Source organism: Betta splendens, chromosome 8, assembly GCF_900634795.4.
Source record: "Betta splendens chromosome 8, fBetSpl5.4, whole genome shotgun sequence".
Taxonomy (NCBI): Eukaryota; Metazoa; Chordata; class Actinopteri; order Anabantiformes; family Osphronemidae; genus Betta; species Betta splendens.
The window spans coordinates 15,787,270-15,810,374 of NC_040888.2; the positions used below are offsets into that span (position 1 = coordinate 15,787,270).

The 23,105-nt window shown below is 45.3% G+C and overlaps 1 long non-coding RNA gene across 2 annotated transcripts in view; it reads right to left on the reverse strand.

Annotated features, from left to right (window-relative positions):
• LOC121202403 (uncharacterized) overlaps positions 1-23,070 on the reverse strand; it is a 30,434-nt gene extending 7,364 nt beyond the window's left edge. The window contains exon 1 of one of the 2 annotated variants that reach the window (XR_008695299.1): positions 22,933-23,070. This is a non-coding gene — a long non-coding RNA (uncharacterized LOC121202403). Of the gene's footprint in view, positions 1-19,254; positions 21,844-22,932 lie in introns of those variants that run through there. The other variant, XR_008695300.1, reaches the window with a different exon arrangement.
• Positions 23,071-23,105: the final 35 nt, after the last annotated feature.

The following is a 23,105-nucleotide window of genomic DNA, read 5'->3' on the forward strand; positions in this document are numbered from 1 at the left end:
CACTAGAATTACAAATTACTTGTCAACAGACTAAAATATCAAAATAAGCTGACCAACTGCATACAGAGTAGTGTACTCTCAATGGCAGGGTAATAACAACAGAGCAGACCCACCAAGGCTGGAAACTGAACAGTACTGGAAGGGTATATGGGAGAGGGAGGCATCACACAACTGGTGGCTGGTGGATCTGAGGGATCACAACAACCTCCCTGGACAGAATCCAGTGACTATCACAGTGGCAGACATCCAACAGAGAGTCTCAGGTATGAAAAACTGGACAGCACCTGGCCCTGACATGATCCACACCTACTGGCTAAAGAAGCTCACTGCAATCCATGAGCGCCTGGCAGCACAAATGAACCAGCTGCTAAGTGATAGGACTCACCCTGAATGGCTAACCGAAGGGCGAACGATCCTGATAATGAAGGATCCCTCAAGGGGTACAGTCCCATTCAACTACCGGCCAATAACCTGTCTCTCCACAACATGGAAGCTCATGTCAGGCATCATCGCGTCTAAGATAAGTGGGCACATGGGTCAATACATGAGCGAAGCACAGAAGGGCATTGGTAAGGATACCAGAGGAGCCAAACACCAACTCCTGGTAGACAGAACAATTGCCTATGACTCAATGCCACACACATGGATCACTGAATGCCACCAGGATCTACAGTACAGCTCGGACATCGGGATGTCATTCGGGCTCGAGAAATGTGGGAGGATGGTGACAAAGAGAGGCAAGGTAATCCACACAGAAGGGGTCTCACTCCCAGAAGGAACAATAGCAGACATTAAGGACAATTACAAGTACCTTGGAATACCACAGGCAAACGGCAACCTTGAACAGGCAACAAGGAATGCGGCAACAGCCAAATACCTCCAACGAGTAAGGCAAGTCAGGCTTGATCTCAGGCTTGATCTCAGGCTTGATCTCAGGCTTGATCTCAGGCTTGTTGATCCTGAGATCAGGATCAACAAATCCTGATCTCAGGATTTGTTGAGATCAGCAAGGCTGATCTCAACAAATCCTACCAATGGCTTGAAAGGGCTGGGCTGAAGGACAGCACAGAGGCACTTATCATAGCCATAGAGGCCCAGATCTACCACACCAGACAAGACCCAAGGTGTAGACTGTGCAAAGAGGCCCCTGAGACAGTCCAGCACATAACTGCAGGGTGCAAGATGCTGGCAGGAATGCCATGTATGCTGGAAAGCATACATGGAACGCCATAACCAAGTGGCTGGCATAGTATACAGGAACATCTGTGCAGAGTATGGACTGGAAACCCCAAGGTCAAAGTGGGAAACACCTCCCAAGGTGGTAGAGAACGTGTGAGCCAAGATCCTGTGGGACTTCCAGATACAGAATGGTAATGGCGAGCCAACCAGACATTGTGGTGGTGGACAAAGAACAGAGGAAAGCCGTAGTGGTGGATGTGGCAATACCAAGCGATGGCAACATCAGGAAAAAGGAACATGAGAAACTAGAGAAATACCAAGGGCTCAGAGAAGAACTGGAGAAGGCTTGGAAGGTGAAGGCCACAGTGGTGCCTGTGGTGATTAGAGCACTAGGGGCAGTGACCCCCAAATTGGAGGAGTGGCTACAACAGATCCCTGGAAAAACATCCGACATCTTAGTCCAGAAAAGTGCAGTCCTACATTGGTAGCGGTTCAAAGTGACTAGGGTTTTTACTGCAGTACCGACGCGTCGCCACGGTGCAGCGAGTGCGTCGCTGACTAAAAATTTTTAATCCTGAAGCCGGCTGAAAAAAAATCAGGACGCTAGTCTTGTTTTAACCACCAGGTGGCGCAGCGTTGATTAGAAGCCTCCAAAGCACTACAGCGTAACTGAGGTCCGACTGTTTCTACCTGTAACACACATTTTACTATTAAGTATCTGTTGTGTGCTCAAACGTGGGGAGTGTGAAGGGCAACAACTTGTTGATGGCTTAGTTATTTTCTGTTCACTGCAAAGTTATAGTTTTTCTGTTGGGTTTAAAACAGGCAGCGCCACAGCAGCAACACATTCTTGTTTTCATTCTCCTCAGCTTTTTCGTGTCTTTAGATAGAAGGCGTCTCTAAAAATATGTACACACCCACCGCTCTAACATCTGATACAACATTTTGGCTTCACATAATTCCGTGATTATGCGTCGCGGTTTAATTAATATAATTTGAATGCGCATGGCCAAGTAAAGACATAGAGCGCAGTCCATCTGCGACTACAGCCGCTTATTTAGGTTTTAAACTTCAACAACTTGTTAATGAATGCTTTCCAATAGTCGTAGATTTTACGTAAATAACCGTAAAAATCATAGGAATTCGTTTTACAGCAGTTGTCGATCGTAATTTTGACAGGACGCCAGAAATCAGCAGATCTACAGCGACGCATTACAGCAACATGTTTGTTCCTACGTGTTTACTCTGTGTCTGCAGAACTGCAGTTTGACTTGTTTTGACTGTGCGTGTCATTGTAACTGAGTGGCTGACAGCACTTATTCGACCAGTGTACGTTTCAACATTTCCATTTCCCATCCGTCCATCCAGCCACTTTCACCGGCGTTTTCGTTTCTCTTTCGATGAGCGGCAAACTGCTTTTAATCAAAGCACCGCCTTACAAACCAATAAAACAGGCAAACATATTTGTTTTTTACAAAAAGACACGGAATTGGAGTTAATATGTTTTTATTGTTTAGAGACAAACGGAAAACACAAAAAGTCGTTCTCTCGTTACCTCTGCTTATAATTTGGTGGCGACATCAACCTCTTACACAAACACGTGACGTGTTTCGGAGTCATGTGTCCAGACAGAGAGTGACCAATACACAAATGTATGGATGTGCCAATGCGGCTACGAGAGGAACGGGGGAGTGGTGCACTAGATGTAGCAAGAATTTGTTTTGACTGTGCGTGTCATTGTAACTGAATGAGTGGCTGATGTGACTTATTCGGCCCGTGTATGTTTGGAAACTTTGATTTCCCATCCGTCTATCTATCCTGAATAAAAGCACCGCATTACAAACCAATAAACCGAACAAAAATATTTTTAACAAAAACACACGGACTTGAATTTAAAGCTGTTTTTTTCGTTTAGAGAAAAACGAAAAACATAAAACCTCTGCTTTTAATTTTTAATCAAAGCTTATTCGTAGATGGGTCGCGGGGCAGCAGTCTTAGCAGAGAGCTCCAGACTGCCGCTTGACTGAAACACGAGATCAAATGATATGTGATGTGTTTCGTACTCAGATGACTTGAATCTGAGTTCGACCAAGCTTTTTTTGGTCTCATGTTTGCTCACAGTCGCAAAGGCAAACTTCACATCCCTCCCCTCCCCCGTAGAGCCGCATAGACATGCTAACGTGTTGCTACTACTCGATCAGCAAGTGAGAAATACTTCAGCTCCGGGACAAAGCTCCGTGGGAGACTGGGCAGCATCGGGCGGCGTGATCAGCTGTACGTCTAAGACTCATTAATGCAGCAAGTAGTTTGTTCTACATGTTTACTCTGCAAAAATAAAACGTATGCATTTAGCGTAGCTTTCTGGTCTAAGTTATTTGTAGCACTTCGACATTCGTTTAAAATATGCAGTGCATTTTAAAATGAAAATACTATTATTATTATTTATTACCTTTATTGTAAACACAGTATTAAGTAGGACAATTTGGACTGGCGAAGATTTGCTCTTCTTCCATAATAATCATGGATAATCAAGGAGCCCGGGGTTGGGGCTCGTATGCGAGCGCCTGGTGGCCGGGCCTATTCCCACGGGGCCCGGCCGGGCACAGCCCGAAAGAGCGACGTGGGGCCGTCCTCAAGTGGACCCACCATCCGCGGGAGGAACCGTAGGGGGCCGGTGCAGAGTGGATTGGGCGGCAGTCGAAGGCGGGAGCCTGGGCGCCCCAATCCCTGGATAACCAATCTGGTTATAGGGACATGGAATGTCACGTCACTGGGGGGAAAGGAGCCTGAGCTTGTGCAGGAGGTCGAGCGGTACCGGCTAGAAATAGTCGGGCTCACCTCCACACACAGCCTGGGCTCTGGAACCCAACTCCTTGAGAGGGGCTGGACCCTTTTCTACTCTGGAGTTGCCTGCGGTGAGAGGCGGCGGGCTGGTGTGGGCTTGCTCATAGCTCCCCAGCTTAGTCGCCATGTGTTGGAGTTTTCCCCGGTGGACGAGAGGGTCGCTTCCCTGCGCCTTCGGGTGGGGGATAGGTCACTCACCGTCATTTGTGCTTACGGGCCGAATGGCAGTGTGGAGTACCCGGCCTTCTTGGGGTCCCTGGAGGGAGTGTTGGAAAGCGCTCCAACTGGGGACCCCATCGTTCTTCTGGGAGATTTCAATGCCCACGTAGGTAACGACAGTGATACCTGGAGAGGCGTGATTGGGAGGAACGGCCTCCCTGATCTGAACCCGAATGGTGTTATGTTATTGGACTTCTGTGCTAGGCACAGTTTGGCCATAACTAACACCATGTTCGAACATAAGGGTGTCCATCAGTGCACATGGCACCAGGACACCCTAGGCCGGAGGTCGCTGATAGACTTTGTAGTCGTTTCACCTGACCTTCGGCCATATGTTTTGGACACTCGGGTGAAGAGAGGGGCTGAGCTGTCAACTGATCACCACCTGGTGGTGAGTAGGATCCGCTGGCAGAGAAGGAGGCTGGAACGACTTGGCAGGCCCAAACGTATTGTGAGGGTCTGTTGGGAACGCCTGGCTGAACCCTCTGTTAGACGGACCTTTAACTCACACCTCCGGGAGAGCTTCGACCAGATTCCGAGGGAGATGGGAGACATAGAGTCCGAGTGGACCATGTTCTCCGTCTCCATTGTCAACGCGGCCGTTCGGAGCTGTGGACGCAGGGTCTCCGGTGCCTGTCGTGGTGGTAATCCCCGAACCCGGTGGTGGACGCCGGAGGTAAGGGACGCCATCAAGCTGAAGAAGGAGTCCTACCAGGTATGGTTGACCTGTAGGACTCCTGAGGCAGCTGATGGGTACCGGCAGGCCAAGCGTGCTGCAGCCCGTGCCGTTGCGGAGGCAAAAACTCGGGCTTGGGAGGAGTTCGGGGAGGCCATGGAGGAGGACTATCGCTCGGCCTCAAAGAGATTCTGGCAAACCGTCCGGCGCCTCAGGAGGGGGAAGCAGTTCTTTACCAACTCTGTTTTCAGTGGAGGTGGGGAGCTGTTGACCTCAACTGGGGATGTTATCGGACGGTGGAAGGAGTACTTTGAGGATCTCCTCAACCCCTCCGACATGCCTTCTGCTGAGGAAGCAGAGGCAGGGGACTCAGAGGCGGACTCGCCCATCACCCAGGCTGAGGTCACCGAGGTAGTTGGTAAGCTCCTCGGTGGCAGAGCAGCGGGGGTGGATGAGATCCGTCCTGAGTACCTCAAGTCTCTGGATGTTGTGGGGCTGTCTTGGGTGACACGCCTCTGCAACATCGCGTGGAGGAGGGGGACAGTTCCTCTGGACTGGACAACCGGGGTGGTTGTCCCTCTTTACAAAAAGGGGGACAGGAGAGTGTGTTCCAACTATAGGGGGATCACACTTCTCAGCCTCCCTGGGAAAGTCTATGCCAGGGTACTGGAGAGGAGAATTCGGCCGATAGTCGAACCTCGGATACAGGAGGAACAATGTGGTTTTCGGCCTGGTCGTGGAACGCTGGACCAGCTTTATACCCTCAGCAGGGTGCTTGAGGGTTTGTGGGAGTTTGCCCAACCAGTCTACATGTGCTTTGTGGATCTGGAAGAGGCATTCGACCGCGTCCCTCGTGACATCCTGTGGGGGGTGCTCCGGGAGTATGGAGTCCAGGGCCCTTTGCTAAGGGCTGTTCGGTCTCTGTACAACCGGAGCAGGAGCTTGGTTCGCATTGCCAGCAATAAGTCAGACCTGTTCCCGGTGCATGTTGGACTTCGGCAGGGCTGCCCTTTGTCACCGGTTCTGTTCATTATTTTTATGGACAGAATTTCTAGGCGCAGCCAGGGGCCGGAGGGGGTCTGGTTTGGGGACCACAGGATAGCATCTCTGCTTTTTGCAGATGATGTTGTCCTGTTGGCTTCATCAGGCCAGGACCTCCAGCGTGCGCTGGTGCGGTTTGCAGCTGAGTGTGAAGCGGCTGGGATGAGAATCAGTTCCTCCAAATCTGAGGCCATGGTTCTCGACCGGAAAAAGGTGGTTTGCTCTCTCCAGGTTGGAGAAGAGTTCCTGCCTCAAGTGGAGGAGTTTAAGTATCTTGGGGTCTTGTTCACGAGTGAGGGAAGGAAGGAGCGTGAGTTTGACAGACGGATCGGTGCGGCGGCTGCAGTAATGCGGTCGGTGTATCGGTCCGTCGTGGTGAAGAGGGAGCTGAGCCGAAAGGCAAAGCTCTCAATTTACCGGTCAATCTACGTTCCTACCCTCACCTATGGTCATGAGCTTTGGGTCATGACCGAAAGGGCATGGTCACGGATACAAGCGGCTGAAATGAGCTTCCTCCGCAGGGTGGCTGGGCGCTCCCTTAGAGATAAGGTGAGGAGCTCTGTCACCCGGGAGGAGCTCGGAGTAGAGTCGCTGCTCCTCCACATCGAGAGGAGCCAGCTGAGGTGGCTCGGGCATCTAGTTCGGATGCCTCCTGGACGCCTCCCTGGGGAGGTGTTCCGGGCATGTCCCACCGGTAGGAGGCCCCGAGGAAGACCTAGGACTCGCTGGAGAGACTACGTCTCTCGGCTGGCCTGGGAACGTCTTGGGGTCCCACCGGAAGAGCTGGAGGAAGTGTCCGGGGAGAGGGAAGTCTGGAACTCTCTGCTTAGACTGCTGCCCCCGCGACCCGGCCCCGGATAAGCGGATGAAAATGGATGGATGGATGGATGGATAATCAAGGACGAAACTGCAGTTCATAGATGTTATTCAGGGATGGTTTGATAAAGATTCAGTGTGTTTTTCAACTGAACTGTCAGCCAAGGACGTGCATTATCAAATGAATGCGCCTGTCAGCGGGGAAGACATCAACTCTATTCAGTCGCTCTTCAGTCGCTGCTGCCGTCTCCTACCCAGTTCACACATAACACTAGGACTACTGCGTTTTCTAAATATACCAGTTCCTACTACAAGGTGTTTCGTTATTCCCTCTTTCATGTCCGTCTGGTGCATTAAAGTGGGCGTGGCCATCCACGTCCCAGAGCAGGGACACTGGGGGAAGGGGAAACACACATCAACACGCAGGACAAAGATCTGCGTTTCTCTGCTGCTACAGCCTCGGCTGCGTTGGGTTGTTAGTGTCCCTTTCACCTCTACCATATGAAATGTGTTCCTACAAAGTTGATCAGCTGCTTTCACAATTAGAATCGCTTTTATTCCCCAGGTTTGAACAGCGCAAACATTATTTTTATTTACAAAAAAAATTAAAACGTTCACATGTGATTTGTAAATGCTACACTGAGCTCTATTGCTTTGACGAGTTTTGTGTCCACATGAAAGCGGGCAGAACAACGTCCGAACCAATAAATACGTTTACAGATTGACGGGTGATGCCGCACGGGTTGCTCTCAGTCACAGCAGCTGTTTGAAGCAGGGAAAAGCGAGTTAGCTGTTTTTGTCGATGCCTTGACAATGTTTTATCATCGGTTAGATCTCTAAGCCCCGACTTTTATGTCTTCTTTGGATTAAAAAAACAAATGTTGAATGTTCTCAAATAATATAATATTGCCGCCCTCCGCGGCTCCCAGTGTTTGTTTTTTTCATTGAAAACGTGGGTGTTACCGGTGGCCGACCTCTGGTCTAGATCATCCTTATTCACTTTTTTAAATTGTAGTAGTGTAACCTTAGTTAGTATTCCTTTTTATTTTTTTTATTTTATGTTTGGGAAACGTGACATTTCAGCTACTGTGATTTTATTTGTCATCAACATTAGTTCCTACCTGTCCTTGTTGACGGGGGACAGGAAAAAGGTGGCGCGTTGGATAAGAGCGGCGTAAAGAAAAAAGTGTACATGTGCCGTACTGTCTTGCCGTGTGGTGCATTAAAGAAGAATACCACGTAAAGAAAATTGCCCGTACCAACAGCGAGAAATCAGGGTTACAGTAGCTTGTCTGCCATAAATCGAACGCTGCACGCAGGAAGGCGCACCGTTCAGCTTCTTATTTTCGGTTTTAAACTGCCATAATTTGCCATAATTTACTTACGTTCATAACTTCATACTATAACGCGACCAGCGGTTCATGGTCTTGGCGATCCATGCACTAAGTAATACAACGTTGTCATCTCGTGATCACATGATGATGATGAGACGCTGTTTTTCCAATAATTAAAGTAAAAAAACTGCTTCCACTCAGACTCGAACCCCGGACAAAAAAATTTTTGTAGCCATGCACGTTAACCACTAGGCCACCCAAGACCTGATCATTGGTTGTTCTACAAGAGGCTATATGACGTAAGCAACTACGATGTTTTAGGACCAAAAGTGGGAGTCAATCGCCACCTACAGCGGCAGATTTGAAACCCAAACACGGTGGGGGTAGACACTTTTACCGGCTGCCTCTGTAGGAACAGCAAGGATACTGCGCAGAACCCTCAAGCTCCCTGGCCTCTGGTAGAGGACCCGAGCTTGGAAAGTGGATGAGACCACCCGCGGAGGGTGAGAATAGAGTGGTATTTATATATATATAAATATATATACATACAAGAATATATACTCATGAAAATACCTGAAACATTGAAAACATTATTTGAAATAGCTTAGTTGAATATATAGATGAATATATCTAAAGATACGGATTTTAAACAGAGCTGAATCTGCATGAAGAAAAAAAAAACAGATAAAGAGTTAATAATTACTTGTACCACTTTCCACGCTTCCATGCTGGATGTATTGCTGAAGAATTGCTTCAAATAGCTGAAACATGTAAAACATATCTGAAAGTAGCTTAAGCACATAAAGTATAGATTAATGTATATGAAGAGAACTGGGTGTTGTTTAAACAAAGCTGAATATTTTCAAATGAAGCTGAAGCAGTTAAATTTCAAATTAAGGAAAGTTAAAAAACCCATAAAAAGAAGGAAGTATGTAAAGCATTGCTGAATTTGATGAAATAAAGCTGAATGTATCAAAATAGGTAAATAGATTCCAAGAACTGAAAGAATATTTGAAAGTTGTGAAAAAACATTTAAAACAGCTGCAGCTTTCAATTGAGAAAAGTTGGAACATTGGAGGAAGCACATGCAGGTAATTGCCAAACAGTAATATGGTCACATTAAATAATCATGAATGCAGAATGGATTAATATATTGTTGTTGCCCTGGCGGGGTTTTGAACTTGAGACTCTAGGTTTTAGAGTCAATGACTTTTACCACTGAGCCATAGTATATGCTATATTCAGCTTAGATGGCTGTGTTACAGATCCTATTGGATGGTTGAAATGGTTAAAATCCTGTTTTAATAGGGAGAAGAAAAAGCTTTATATTTATAAAAGTATAAAAGACATGACTAAGAAAAACAATAGCACACCTCTCCTACAAAGACTGGACATATTTGAACGGTATCTGTAGCTCAAAGTGAGAGCAGTTACGTGCCGTTGATCACAGAAAGGACGTAGAAAGGAAATATGAATGCTAACACTAGATAAAGCATTTCCATAGGAAAATGCACAATGAATCCTGAATGTATAGCTGAAGAATTGCTGGAAATAGCTGAAACATTCAAAACATATCTGAAATTAGCTTAAGCACATAAAGTATAGATGAATGCAACTGAACAGAACTGAGTGTTGTTTAAACAGAGCTGAATATTTTCAGAAGAAGCTAAAGCAGTTGAATTTCAAATTAGGGATTGTTCAAAGAGATCTGTTGAAATTCAAAAAACGCTAAAATGAAAAAACTATGTAAAGAATTGCTGAACTTGATAAAATATAGTTGAATGTATCAAAATAGGTAAATGGAGTCCAAGAACTGAAGGAATAGTTGAATGCTGTGGAAACATTTAAAACAGCTGACAGTAGCTGCAGAAGAAGTAGCTGAATTTTAGATTTGGAAAAGTTGGAGCATTTGATGACGCATGTGCAGGAAATTGCTAAACAGTACTATAGTCTCATTAACTATTCATAATTAATCAGTCAAAAGCAGAAAATGTGCTATTTTGTCTAAAGATTTGAATTGGTCGTGGATTGGAAGTGTATGCCTAATTACTAAACTGTAAAATAGTCATATAATAAAGTCATAATAAACCAGTTAAAGGAAAGATATATTGCTATGTAAAGCTGAAGATCTGAATTTGTGCTGTGTGGTTAATTGCTAAAGTGTACAACAGTGTGAATGACTAGTCACAGATGACCCTTTTATAATATAGCTGAAAGTTGCTGATATATTAATTTATAACTCAGTAACTCATTTATGTTGAATGTATAACTGATCAGATCTGCAAAGAAGAAGTTGCAGAGCTGAATGTGCACAAATAAAACAAAAGCAGTTTGATTTCAATAGAAACTTAAAAGCATTTTACACATGACTACAGTGCTGTAAATCCTTCTTCTGAATATTGTTTAAGGACTTCCTGCATTAGAGTCATGCTTTCTTGCCACTGAGCCAAACTAGCCGCTTAAATCACTGCTCAGAGGGGCTGTATACATCCTACTCGAAAAACTGAAATTGTATAAAAGTTCTTCAATTATGATTTAGATTATTAATATAGTGAGACTTTAAGCATAAAACTCACTTTATCTAGGAAATACAAATATTTATATAACAATGTGATTGCATAAACATGTCTCAGACAAGAATCAAACCCAGATGTCCCACTCCAGAGGCAAGAAGTTAAACCATTGAGCTACGGGATATAAGAGCTGCAAAATGACCTGGCTGAAGAGTTTCCTCCAGATGGAAAGTAATCCTTAGTTATTTTAACATGTTTATTTTATTAAAGAAAGACTTGAGAGTTGCAACAGTCTCAAAACGCTAAACCTAAAGCAAATGAGAATACAAAATCGTGCATCAATCATTGCAATTTCAATTTTAACAAATTGTAGTGGCTCACAGCAGTTAGTCCCGCCCTGAGCCGCTAAGACTTATGGGTAAAACAACCGTTCTCGTGTTTGTAGTCTTATAGTTAAAGTAAGGATTAAAAAAATTGTATAACTTTGGTGAAATTAATTTAGCATCTTGTTCATTCATGGTTGTAATGTGTTCCTTTTGTTTTTGTTCTTTTTTGTGTGGAACACCGTGAGAGAGGGGATTGTGTGTGGGAGTGACCATCAACGAGCAGTGATTTGTTGGGTGTATGAAAAACAAATGCGACTTGCTTTCCACATAGGTGTCACAATGTCACAATGTCACAATGGTGGAAGGACCCAAATGCACAGTGTGGCTTGGATAAACGAGTATATAATGAGAACGTAGTCAGGCAGGCAAGACTTAGTCAAAAAACAAGCACAGGTCAAAAACACTAGACTGGACTTTCAGAGACTGGGCTAGAAACAGGACGGGTTTACCATACAAGATCATGCACGGGGCGGCACGGTGGTGCGGCGGGTAGCACTGTCGCCTCACAGCAAGAAGGTTCTGGGTTTGATTCCCGGAGGCGGCCCTGGTGTCTTTCTGTGTGGAGTTTGCACGTTCTCTAGCTTAGTGAATATCTTTGTGTCTGCAAGGAGTTCTAAAGCTGAGGAAGGCAAAAGTAAGGGGTAAGAGTCTCGTACTGTGATGGCGTTCAGGCCCCGGTAATCGATGCATGGACAAAGTGAACCATCTTTTTTGCAGACAAAAAAAGAAACCAGCTTTGGCGGGTGAGGACGAGTGCAGGATGCTTCCTGCGGCCAAAGACTGCTCGATGTACTCTGACATGGCCTTGCATTCTGGACCTGAGAGGGAAAACAGTCTCCCCTGGGGGGTGTGGTGCCTGGACGCAACTCAATCCAGCAGTTATATGATTGGTGCGGTGGCAAGGTGGAAGCCCTCACCTTGCTGAAAACTCTGTTGAGGTCATGATAACAGGATGGGACTGTGGATAGGCCGATCTGCTCCTCCGGTGGAGCAAGATCTGGGCTAGTCGGGGAATCTAAACTTGACGAAAAACATGAATCTTGGCAGGATGCTCCCCAACCCGTCACCTCCCCGGTTCTCCAGTCCAGGGTGGGATTATGATGTCTAAGCCAGGTATACCCCAATACCACAGGAAATGCAGAGGACTCAACCACGTGGAAATGGATCTGCTCGGCATGAGAATCTAGAAAGACCATGGTGATTGGACCGGTGCTGTGTTACCTTCCAAAGGTGATGACCATCTAGTGCTGTGGCTTCCATTGATGCAGTTAAGGGGACCATGGGAACTCCCAAGCGTCTGACCAGGTTAGCGTCCATAAGGCTGGCATCAGCGCCCGAGTCCGCGAGCACCGCCTGCTGGATGGACTGGTCACCTACTGTGAAAGTGTCCACTGGTAACGGTCGGGCGGAGGCCTTACACTGGGCAGACTGGCTCACCACTTTTCTCCGTGCTAGTGGTGAGCATTGTCTTTTACTAGACATAACACGACGATGTGACCAGGTTGGCCACAATATAAGCACAGACCTGAAGCTCGCCATCGCTCTTTCTGCGGATTTGTTTTGCCACTCTGCCGTAGCCCAGGCTTTAGCCTTTCCGGCCAGATGAGACATGGCAAAAGCGACCTTAGCTCGCTCCATGGGGAACGATGGAGCATGGAGCTCGAACTGGATTTCGCATTGGGTTAAAAAAGCTCTACAGTCACCTGTATCAACGGAGAAGCGGGTCGGAGCTCCCAATTGGATACGAGGAGCTACTGGGCTCGGCGTCGGTGCGACGGCGACTGTAGGAGCTGGCGATAGCTTAACTCGCTGCCTAAGTATGGCTAGCTGCTCCGTACGCCGTCATAAGGTTTTCCTGCCGGGCGGCGTACCTGGAGAGCTCTTATAGCATGGTAGTTATTCGCTCCTCCTGTGCCCTGATCCCTGCCTCCTGAGCCTGCAGCTCGGTCTTAATTGACTTGGCGCTGGCTGGGTCCATGTTTGGCCAGATTGTTCTGTCACAATGGCACAATGGTGGAAGGACCCAAATGCACAGCGTGGCTTGGATAAACGAGTATTTAATAAGAATGTAGTCAGGCAGGCAATGGTCATACACAAGATCTGACAAGGCGTAGGCAAAGACGTAGCCAAAAAACAAGCAAAGGTCAAAAACACTAGACTGGACTTTCAGAGACTGGGCTAGAAACGGGACGGGTTTACCAAACAAGATCATGCACGGGAACTGGAGTAACCGAAACGCTGGAATGCTGGACATGGATGAACGCAGACAATCTGGCAAGGTAACATGGCTAAGGGTTGTGCTTAAGTACTGGGTCAATGATGACTAGATAGGTTGCAGGTGAGTTAATTGAAACCGGAAGTAAAGCTGGCTGAGATTAAAAGTGACTGGAACAGGAAGTAGTAAGAACATAAAACCGGAAATAAACAAAACAGTGATGTAATGACTGAGTCTGTGACAAAAGGGAGCTCACCAAGAGGTGCTATTGTTGTGTGTCTCTTTGCCTGTACAGTCTAACCTGAGCAACTGAGACATGAATGATTTTACCTATAGATAAGTACAGGAATCCTGCTGGAACCCTGCTTCTTGCAAGTCAAGAGGGACTCTTACATTATTTTTTTTGAATGTTGCTGTAGTCTAGTAAAGTGCTAACCTAAAGTTTAATACAAAAGAATGCATTAACAATTTTTCTGCTGTATAAGCTAAAGGACAAACCTGAAGATCTTTCTGTGATTAAAAAAACAACTTAAATAAAAATTAATAAATATTGTAAATTAACATAAAGATTAGTCTTTTATGTCAACATGAAGAGCCTAATCCAAAAATTGTTCATTATTCATTGCAAGGGTCCCTCCTATTAACACCAAGTTCTGTTACGATGCATCACCCACAATGCATTATGCTATAAATTTGCATATATTGTTGAATGCTGTAATGTTGAATTAATTCCTTAAAAACACCCCCTCAACTATTAGAAAGACCAGGTATTTTAAAAAAGCTTAATGTCTACACCTGCTCTTATGGGGAATCAAGAGTGCAATGAACTCATCAGTAATATGCATAGAGCTGCTGTGAGCATTAGGAGTTTGACTTGTAAGTCAAAGTGCTACTAAGCTCAATCCTTTATCTACTGCAGCTGCGCTATTGTCATGGAACAGGCAGGAACCTCCACTGATCACCACGCTTCCAGCATTCACTGTGATTACAACAACATAAATACAACATCAGATTATGTTGTTATAAACAGTGTAATTACAACAACTAAACAGTGAATGCTGGAAGCCCCACCCTGGGTGCAGGGGCATCTCCATTTATTTATGAATGTCTCAGCCTAAGGTACAGCCCTACTTATTTATTTTGCACTGATTGTTTGCTTAAGTGATTTGCTTGGTTTCAGCAGCTGGTTGCACCCCCACCCCCCTCCCACACACCCCAAAGCAAACACTCCACCAACACATCAACATCACCTATATTTAGGATTAGCTAAATAAAACATTAATAAAACAATTAATCAAGTAGAGTATAAATATTTCTTATATACTCCTCTTCTAAAAGCAAAGGTGTCCATCACAATACGGCAATCAGCCTAATACATGCTGTTTGTTGAACTGATGGACAGGACAAAAATAACTGCTCCCAGAGGACTGCAGGTGAGACAGGGCCCGATGCTGCAGGTAGATGATGGCATCATTCACACCGATGCAAGGTCGATAAGCGAACTGCAGCGGGTCCAGCGCTGAGCTCACCTGGGTGCGGAGGAGACTGAGGATGATCCTCTCCATGGTCTTCATCAGATGGGAGGTTAAGGGTCTGAAGTGGTTCGGCTCGTTGGGGTACTTTTTGAACCAGAACCAGACAGGAAGTCCTCCAGAGTACTGGTACTCTCTCCAGGTTAAGGCTCAGCTTGAATATGGAGAGGACCACCTCACTAAGCACACTCCATGAGGAGCCTGGAGCTGATGTAATCAGGTCCTGTTGCCTCCCTAGCTTTTGTCCTCCTTAACTCACTCCTAACCTGGTTTAGAGTGAGGCAGAGGTGGTTGGACGGTGGCTGGTCTGGAGCTGTGGGTTTTGAGCCCTTTGTTGCAATCGGAGAGTGGACTGTGTGGTGCTGAGGTGTGAAGAGCTGCAGCTGGGTGGACGACTGGACTGGAGAGGTGTGAAGAGGGGTGAAGAGGGGGCCATGTGATTGGACACTGGGGGCTGGGCAGAATCAAATCTGTTAAAGAACAGCTTTAGTTAATTTGCCCTGGCTTGGTCACGTGACCATTTCCAGCTTCACCATGGCTAAAGATATGTTGCAGTCCTCTCTACACATCATGGACGTTGTTCTGCTCCAGGCGATGCTCCAGGTAAATTGTCACGTCTCTACAATAAGTGCTGCTTTTCTGGTCTGCTATCTAAAACTTGTGTAACACTTGTGTAAACCAATACAATAATACAATTTACAATAAATGTAACATTGTCTTTTTCTATACTGCAGGTGGGCACATCTTGTCACGATCTGGGTTTTTGTTTCCAGTTTTATTTTGAAAGGTCTGAGTTTTTTCCATCTTGTCATGTTCCAGTTCTAGTTCCGCTTTCACTTTGACTTCCTGTTCATGTCACACCACAGCTGTGTTTTCCCTGTCACCACCAGTCCTCATTGCACACACCTGTCAATCATTAATCAGTAGCAGTTAATCAGTAATCAGTAGCAGTATACTATATACTATACTATATACTCCACCTTACACACTCTCCAGTTGCCAGATCGTTTGTTCACTCACCCGTTTTTCCACTTTCCAGCAGTCTTACCTCGTTACCTTGCCGTGCTTTTGATCCTGTTTTGTACCTGACCACGTCTCCAGCCCAGCCTGTGATTATCCTGTCTGCCTGTGTGAGTTCTGACTATTGCCTGTCTTTGACATTCGCCTGCCTTATCCTTGTCTGTACTGCTGCCTATGACCTACCCGTGTACCGACATCTGCCTGTCCGACCAAGAGACACAATACATCCTCTGAAGCCTCACGTCGTGTCGGCGCTGTGTATTTGGATCCTCTGTGGTGGAAATTTCCCATAAAGAAGCAGATGAGAGAATTGTCCTTTTGTGCGATTTATTGAAATAATAAAGAAAATAAAAATAATGGGGAAAGCAAATAAAAAGCATGGATGTTGATCGTGCACATCAATAAACCAAAAACCAGCTGGGGAGATCAGTGCACACACCACAAAGGTGTGATGCAAAGAGCCCGTGATCCTCAAGTTGCTTCTGCCTTTTAACCCCTTTCTCTGGCTCTGGTGGAATGTCTCTCTGCTGCAATGGAATTGTTTGTGCCACCTTATCTCGCTGTGAGTGAGAATGTTTACATTTTCATTTCTGCATCATCGTGTCTTGTTATCCAAAGGAAGGAACACCGAGCCTCCAAGACAAGATAGATTCGCTTTAACAGCCTTTGGTCTGGTGGGGAGTCAGATAGGAAGGAGCCAGAGTCCGGGTGTAAAAGACAAACATATATCATAAATCATTAGTCAGTCAAACGGAACATCAGATGTTTAGACTTGATGTACAACAGGGCGCAAGAGATTATTTGTTTGTGTAAGAATGTTCAGTTCAGTGTTGCACCTAACCAGCACATGACGACTGTGTTGTATAAAAAAATAGCACAAAGGCAAATTTTTCCATTACACCTCCTCCGTGTGTTCCTGACAGAACAATCTGGCCAGACTTGGACCCAGCCAGTGCTCAGCCTCCGTCCAGGTCAGTGACTAGTTTTGTTTTTCTTTTCTTCCCCGTCTGTTCGGCTGCGAGTACTAATCGCTCGCAGGGAGAATGGAGTTTTCATGCCCGAGTCTGCCAGTGGATATCCGCGGAGACCTCGAGAGGTTCGCTAAGAAATATGCGGAAGCGCCCAGCCTTGAGGTCCGTCTCCACTACGTAAAACAGGGCATCGAGTTGTTGACGGCTGAGTTTCAGTGGCGTGAGTATCCCGGAGTGCAGGCGTTCTATGACTTCATTCGCTGCAGAGGGATTTGGCATGCGCTCTGCGCGCATCGTCCGCCTGTGTCTCCGCAGCTGCTCCTGCCGCAGTTTCATTGCTTCACATCTCCGTTCCTGTTGCCGCTCCAGCGGTTCACGTTCTCGTTCCTGTCGCCGTTTCATCGGCTCCAGCCCAAGCCCCGGATGCCGCCATCTCTGCCTGCCACGCGGACCCAGTCAGGGAAACCCAGCCCGCGCCGCTTCCAGCGCCTCAGCCGACAGCCAGTCGCAGGCGTTCCGGACGACGTCGGCGGGGGCACGGTTCCAGGGTCCTAGGTCCAGAGACCGCGGACCCCGGACCCCTCCCCGGCAGAGGATCTCCCAGTCCCGCTGGCCGACTGTTCCACATCGATAGCAGGTATCCCGGACAGCATCATCCAGCGCATTTGCCTCCACTGTTCTCCTCCGGTGTTATTCCTTTTTGCTCACCTCATGAACACCATCGAAGCGACATCAGATCAGAGCACAAGGGGACAACTGTTTGAGGAGGCGGCCGCTCTCATCCTGAGGGAACCTGCCCTGCGTGAGGCCCTGCAACTCCCAGGCCTGCAGCCAGCAGCCACAACAGTTCCTGCGTCTCAGTCAGGTTCTTCATGTCACGCTCAGGTTCCAGTCCAGTCAGGTCATGTCCAGGTTCCAGACCAGTCAGGTCACGTTCAGGTTCCAGACCAGTCAGGTCGCGCTCAGGTTCCAGTCCAGTCAGGTCGCGTTCAGGTTCCAGTCCAGTCATGTCACGCTCACGTTCCGTTCCAGCCATGTCCCGCTCAGGATCCAGCTCAGCCAAGTCACGTTCAGGTTCCAGCCCAGTCATGTCACGTTCAGGTTCCAGCCCAGTCAGGTCACGCTCAGGTCCCAGACCAGTCAGGTTACGCTCAGGTCCCAGACCAATCAGGTCACACTCAGGACCCAGACCAATCAGGTCACGCTCAGGACCCAGACCAGTCAGGTCACGCTCAGGTTCCAGACCAGTCAGGTCGCGTTCAGGTTCCAGTCCAGTCAGGTCGCGTTCAGGTTCCAGTCCAGTCATGTCACGCTCAGGTTCTGGTTCAGTCATGTCACGCTCACGTTCCGTTCCAGCCATGTCTCGCTCAGGATCCAGCTTAGCCAAGTCACGTTCAGGTTCCAGACCAGTCATGTCACGTTCAGGTTCCAGCCCAGTCAGGTCACGCTCAGGTCCCAGACCAGTCAGGTTACGCTCAGGTCCCAGACCACTCAGGTCACGCTCAGGTCCCAGACAAGTCAGGTTACGCTCAGGACCCAGACCAGTCAGGTCACGCTCAGGTTCCGGCCTTGTCCCAGCCAGGTAGCACCAGCCGTTTCCGTCCCAGTTTCTGTCGGCTCCAGCGAAGAAGCCGTTCCTGTTCCTGTCGCCTCTGGTGAGGACGCCGGTCTAGTTCCTGTTGGCTCCGGTCAGGACGCCATTCTAGTTTCTGTCGACTCTGGTCAGGTCCAGGAGGAGGTTGTTCCAGCTTCAGTTCCGGTCGGCCTCCAGGAGGAGGTCGGTCCAGCCTCCGTTCCGGTCGGCTACCAGGAGGAGGTCGTTCCAGCTTCCGGCAAGAGTCACAAGTTTAATGATACAAGGGATACAGTTTAGTATGCATGTAAGGGTCGCGGGTGTGCTCTAGCCAAACAATTAAGTTAATTGCAGTACCTCGTTACTGTACTGTATATTCCATTGTAAGGACAGAGATTCATTCAATGTATTATTTAGGAAAGCTATTTATAAAATAAAGCTAAATAGACTCCCAATTTGTTCCGGATTGAAATATCTGCACCTAATTTCCTTGGAACAATTTTAAGATTCAATAATTGTATATTTTGCCTTTATCTTGTAGTACTAGTTTTGGATAATAAATTGCATTATATACACAGCACAGTGCAGCAAGAAAAATTAGACAAATTGTTAAACACGTGTTTCAATGAATTTTACCCTGCCTCATCATCACACCTAAATAAAAAAAGAAGATTGGTAGTGTACTACATACACTATGTTACAAATATAATTGACGGAACAATGTGTACAGCAACACAAGTGCATTGAAGCCAAACAGGTTAAATTTACATATAATAATACAAACTATAAAACGTTTCAGTATGGAAGAAAGGCAAAATCTCATTTGAGCTAATTGTTTACAATATATGGAGCTAAGATAATGCATAGACTAAAGATAAAACAAGAAAGGACACAAGGCGTAATCATACTGAAGCTATAAATATCTTCACACTCACCATGTGACTGCAAAACAGAAAGGAGGTGGTGAAGAGCTGGAAGAAAGTAACGAAAAAAAATGGGAAACGTAGCCAAGAACGGAGGATAGAAAAATAGTGAAAGAGGAAATGAAGAAAAGGAGTGAGCAGAGAAAATGATAATAGAGATATATGTACCAGCAAAGAAATAGAAAATAGAAAACAGAGAGAGCAGGGGCAGCAACAAATGCACAGAGGGAGTGGGTGAAAGAAAAAGCTATTCTGGTAATGATGTAGTTGCCATGGAAATGCTGTCCTCTGTCAGAGTACTTCACAGGTGCCATGTGAATATTTTAAAAGACCTCACTGATTGGTGAGGGTATTTGAAACAAAGTAAACAATATTGATTGATTACCACATATATATCAAAGGTCACCATTTGCAGTAAATGTTTTTTGTAGAGAAAATTACTTGAAGTTAGTTTAAAGGTGGGGTTAGAGCTAGAGAGAGGGTGAGGACATTAGGATATTTGGACTAGATTTTTGTTATATTACCATTACGGTCTAAACCATCAAATTGCCCTAACAGGCCTGAGGTGTAGTTAGCTGAGGCACCTTTATATGACCTGCTGCAAAAAGTGTGCAGCATTCCCAAGGCATCTTAACCAATTTCTCAGGGGCAATGGTTTCCAATCACTACCTCACTTGCTACTGTTTTGTCATTGTAAGGGTGTGATTGAGGTATTTAAATGGTCCTTGTTTATTTGTTGAAATGTAGCCAAACAGGTAGGTTTTGCAATAAGAATTTTATCATTTTGATGGCAGCTGGAAAAAAACACAAAGAGAGTAATGTTTCCAACTAATTTTTTACATATCAATTAAAAGTACATTTTATACCAGTGTTCTAAGGTGAAGGGAGGTGGTTATCATTGTGGTACCCAGGTGCCTTACTTTATGAAGTTTGCATTTTATATATTGTGCATTGAATATTGGCATAGAATAGCAGCCTCTGTGTACTCTATCTCTCACCCAAATGAGAAATGGGATAGGCTGCAGCAGACCTGAATCTGTTTAAAAACTGTTTACTCAGCTTTAGGAATAAGAATAATAAGAATAAGAATAGCAATGCCTTTATTAGTCCCACAGCAAGAAAGTTTCTTCTTACAACAACTCAGTATAAGTAATGAACATAAAAGAAAAACACACACAAATGCAGATACTGACGTGGATGATGATTACTGCACATAATGATTATTGTAACATTATGAGGTGGATGGATTATTTTGCTCAGGTTTACCAAAAAATTAACATTGCTTATTGCAGAGTCTGATTGCAGCAGTGAGAAAAGACCTGCGGAATCTCACACAGGAAGGATGAATCTGCCTGTCACTGAAGCTGCTCTTCACACAGAAAATTTAGCAGTGTCCGTCTAACACTTAAATAGTTAATTTTAACACTCAATCAGTGAATATATTCCAGAGTACAGAGTACTTTCCCAGAGTTACGACTTTACACTGCCAGTGTTCATTTGCTTTTAAAGTGCTTACTCACAGTAATAGCTACTGGATCTAGGTTAATGTATGTCTAGTGCGCACCAAAAAAACTGCACTGTGACCCCTGAAATGAGATGAGATGAGATTCGTCACATCTGACCAATAAACGAAGAGAACGTTCTCATGTAGTTCTAAGTGACGTGTTTTGGTTTGCTTGGATTTTTGATTTTAATTTATTATTATTAAACCAAAACAAGGAGAAACTGCTGCAGTGGTAGCAGTTCAAAGTGACTAGCGTTTTTACTGCAGTACCGACGCATCGCCGCGGTGCAGCGACTGCGTCGCTGACTGAAGATTTTGAATCCTGCAGCTGGCTGAAAAAAATCAGGACGCTAGTCTCGTTTTAACCACCAGGTGGCGCAGCGTTGTTTAGAAGCCTCCAATGCACTACAGCGTAATTGAGGTCCAACTGTTCATTTCTACCTGTAACACACATATATTACACCAGACCTATTTTACTATTAAGTTTTTACTATTAAGTATCTGTTGTGTGCGCAAATGTGGGGAGTAGGAAGGGCAACAACTTGCTATCAAATAAATATCGTCAAATTCAGACACAATCCATGACCATCCTTCTACAGGATAAGTCCCTGGTTTCCGGTAGTCCAGTGGTTAAGCTGGGTGGCTATTGTCTTAGTTTATTTAGCGTAAACTCGATTCCTTATTATTGCTCTAACTATGCATTTATTTTCTGAACAACATAGTTGATGGCTCAGTTATTTTCTGTTCACTGCAAAGTTATAATTGTTCTGTCTACACAACAAGACGTTCTTGTTTCTCCTCAGCTTTCGTGTCTTTGATTAGCAGGCGTCTCTTAAGAATATGTACACAGCCACTGCTCTAACATCTGATACAATATATTGACTTCACATAATTCCGTGATTATGGGTCGCGGAGTAATTAATACAATTTAAATGCGTGAGGGAGCGTAGGGCGTGCTGACGCCTCGAACACGAAAAGCAAACCACGGTGGGGGCTGACACTTTTAACTGCTGCCACGGTCCGTGCATGAAGTGCAATTAATTCATGTGTAAAATAAAAATTGAACAACGTCTTTTTATGCTGTGTTTCGTTTCCATAAATCGGTAAAACACATTTAATCATATACTGATTTACTCATTCTCCTTTTCTCCACTTTCAAAACGAAATACGAAAAAGGGAAACCGGGGGCAGGGCCAGTCGCCGGACTTTCACAATAAAACGCCCAAGAGCATTTGAAGCGCAACATCGACAAATATTTGTAACTCTTAAAGGATTGCGGTTGTGTTTTGACACACACTGAGACCCACATTGTTAACATTAATCAATGTAACAATCATTTATCTAAATCATTTATTTAACCAAGCTATTTAACCAAGTGCTGACAACTGTTGTTTACGTTAATGTTAACAATGTGGGTCTCAGTGTGTGTCAAAACACAAGCGCAATCCTTCAAGAGTTACAAATATTTGTCGATGTTGCGCTTCAAATGCTCTTGGGCGTTTTATTGTGAAAGTCTGGCGACTGGCCCCGCCCCCGGTTTCCCTTTTTCGTATTTCGTTTTGAAAGTGGAGAAAAGGAGAATGAGTAAATCAGTATATCGCAAATGTGTTTTACCGATTTACGGAAACGAAACACAGAATGAAAAGACGTTATTCAATTTTCATTTTACACATGAATAATGAATTGCACTTCATGCACGGACCTGCCACTGTACAAGTTAGTATTGTACTGAGCAGATTAAAAGTCTCAACAAATAAGATATTGCATTTGCATAGATAATATGTGTAACACTGCTTGTTAAACTCCTGTTTGAAATAAAATATTAGGATTCTGAGCTCAGTACTTTTATGCAAACATTGATTGTCTGGTCAGTACATGGCCTAGAAATTGATAAACTATAGTTACATTGTTTGGAGTCACGCACTGCAAATATTCAAAATCAAATCAAAACATTTAAAAAGCCTCACACAGTTTTAATACTGTAGAGGTTGTACTGTAATACTAGTTCTAGACTATTAATTGCAATAAAATATTACCAATAGTACTATCATGTAAGTACCAGCAGTACTAGCAGTAATATTTTGAAATAGTAATGGCATGAAATTAGATGCTGTACTTATATACTGTACATGTTAAAGGTGCTCTAATGAGCAGCTATCCTTCAATGAGCGACAATCCACACTTACACTCTATGTTCCTTTTCCAATCCACATCCCTACTCCTCCAGTCCTTTTCTCCAGCGTTGTCAAGGCAACAAACCCTTACACTGGTGGGGGCAGATTACTCTCGTTTCATCAGAGGTAGTCAGATTAAACGAGTAAAGTATATTTTAAAGTATTCCTTTACTGTGGATGTAGCA